Raw genomic sequence first — 2,713 nt, forward strand, 5'->3', positions numbered from 1 at the left:
GCAACGCATCTCAACAGCAACAAGGTGATTGGCTAAGCGGGTTGTCAGAGGCACCGCAGCAGTCTGTTTAGATAAAAAGGCAGTGAAGACCGGGCCCTGACAACATCGTATGCCATTCACATCAACTCAGGAGAAAACTACCGGCATCCCTCCCATAAGATCATTGTATCCAGAAGCACTGCAAAAGGCCATTGTGACTGAACCTGAGCACCAATGGATTGGCCTGTGTGTATGTATGTGTGAGTATGAATGGTTTTAGATAAAACATTGCTTTTTCTCAGTTGATCTATGTGTGTCACTCAATAAAGATCTTGGTTGCTGAACCTGTGAGTTGGTCTTTCATCCAACATTATCTGGTGGAGAATGTGGGCAAACCATTTAATCTTTTGGGGTGACACTGGACCAACTGGGAGGACATCCCCTTGTTTGTGAGGGAGGCATACCTTGTGACAGGAAAGTTAAGCATTTGAGCCATCCTAGGGAAGACAGCTGTTGGGTCTAGGGAAAGGGGTCCCTGTGACAAAGTTTACGAGTCACCCTTACAGGCGAGACCACTGTTTGGAGGAAGGAGCCTCCCCATTATTTAAAAAATGTTTAAGGAAAAGTCTGGGTCTAACCAAGAAGCAAAGGAGCTGTTCAAGTTGATTGTTAGGGAAGAATTATGAATCCAAGAAAAGGGTACCTATCCCTGGAGTCTGAGTGCCTTTCAGGGACATGATAGCTTAAAACAGGCTTGTAAGACATTCAATGTTTTGATTACTGCCACCATGCCAAAAGTAACTCAGAAGAAACAGATTCAGCAGTTGGAAAATCCTCACCATCAGATAGATGTAAAAATTTTGCAGACAACTTTTGAGGGGAGGACCATCCCCTTGGAGGAAAAATGTGTGCCCCCCCCTTCCATTTCACTCTTTCTGATCTTAACAGCCAGTTTGAAAAGTACTGTTTAGGTGAATGCTGTCTGTGCAAAAACAGCATGGGGTTGCAGTGTGGCTTTATGGCAGGCTATTAAAAAGGCTGTGGAAGAGAAGTGCTGTTTCATAAAAGAAAGAGGAAAGTGGAAGCTATACGGCATTTGTTATACAGAGAGAAATGTGGAAAGTGTTTAGAAAGAGAGGCAGTGAAGGGATTAACCGTTTGGATGCAAGAAAGGGCAGGAAGAAAGAGTAAGAATAAAACTTAAGGAAAAACTGTCCTAAGAAAAAGTTGTAACCTGATCTCAGTGCCTGAGGTCATGCTGTGAATTGTTTAGGTTAAGTACAATAACTTTTCTTGCTGGTCCAGTAAGAAGTCAGTAGCAGAGAAAATTAACCCCTGTGCTAAAAACTGTTCAAACATACAGAAGTAGAGCCTAAGAAGCCTAATGAGTGAGCAGCTTTACAAAGATTGTTAAGGTGTTGATGCAAAACAGGGTGTGAGCAGTGTGGTGTGTTTGTTTTGCGTGTGTTGCAAGGCAAAGAGGGACTGTTGAAAGTGTAAGTGTGGGCACTCTCATTGGTAACAGGGAGTGAAAAAGGAAAGGTAAGAAATGTTTTTGTTACTAGGAATAGTATGGAAATTCTAGAAAGGATGGTGTTAAGAGCTTGTTAAAGCAGAAAAAAAAAGAAGGTGTTTGTGAAAACTCAATGTCAGCTATTAAGGCCCCTGCTGTAATTGATAGGGTTAATCAGGACTTAAGGCACCGGCAAAAAGAGTTAAAGATACAAGCATGTATCTTGAATGAAGAATCAAACTCCCCCTCCCCCCACAAAGGCAGTGTAAATATTCACTAGAAGCTAAACAGATTCAAAATAGAAGCTAAAAGACTGAGTTTTGATTCGGTCAACTCAGCTCAACAGCAACAAGGTGATTGGCTGCGCCGGTTGTCAGAGGCACCGCAGCAGTCTGTCTAGATAAAAAGGCAGTGAAGATTGGGCGCTGTCAACGTCATATGCCATCCATATCAACTCAGGAGAAAACTACCGGTGGCCCTCGCATAAGATCATCGTGTCCAAAGGCACTGCAACTGGCCATCATGACTGAACCTGAGCACCAATGGATTGGCTTGTGTGTATGTGTGTGTGACTATGAATGGTTTTTGATAAAGCATTGCTTTTCCCCACTTGATCTATGCGTGTTATTCAATAAAAATCTTGGTTGTTGGACCCATGTGTTGGTCTTTTGTCCAACACACAGACACAGAATCACATGAGCAGCCACAACTTGCACGCTGCATCTACAGCAGTGCCATGCTGGTAGGTCTGTGGACAGGGAGCAGCAGGGAAAGAGGGAAGGGATGGAGGGGGACAGATCAAGGCCCCCATGGTGAGGGAGGAAGTGGGGCAGGGGCAGGCACTGGGATGAATGGAGCCCTGGGGCCAGGACAGGTCATGGGATGGAGTCGTGGGAGGCTTGGGGATGTGACTTGGAAGAGGCAAGGGGGGCAACATGCCCCTGGGATTTGTGCATGAGGCAGAGGGAGGCTGTCTGCTGCAGGTTGGGGGCTCTGCTGTCTTTGCCCTGGGAACAGCACACTGGCTGCACTGCATGTCCCCACCCCACCCAGTGGTGGGAGGCGTAACATACATCTTGTGGCTCCCAGGGCAAAGGCAGCAGGGCACAGAGCCCCAGCCCACAGTGGGCAGCCCACCTCTGCCCTGCACACAAATCTGGGGGGCATGTCCCCCCCATGCCTCACCCAGAGGTGCGCACAGTGCTGGGGAACCCCCCCCCC

General features: G+C 46.8%; 1 long non-coding RNA gene across 1 annotated transcript in view; it reads left to right on the top strand.

Moving 5' to 3' along the window:
• Nucleotides 1–1,090: 1,090 nt before the first annotated feature.
• Nucleotides 1,091–2,713, top strand: part of LOC109290777 — a 3,771-nt gene continuing 2,148 nt past the window's right edge. The window contains exons 1-2 of the long non-coding RNA XR_002095681.1: nt 1,091–1,103; nt 1,606–1,608. This is a non-coding gene — a long non-coding RNA (uncharacterized LOC109290777). The remainder of the gene's footprint in view (nt 1,104–1,605; nt 1,609–2,713) is intronic.

This window comes from Gavialis gangeticus, unplaced genomic scaffold, assembly GCF_001723915.1.
Source record: "Gavialis gangeticus isolate Ggan-Ray unplaced genomic scaffold, GavGan_comp1, whole genome shotgun sequence".
Lineage (NCBI taxonomy): Eukaryota > Metazoa > Chordata > Crocodylia > Gavialidae > Gavialis > Gavialis gangeticus.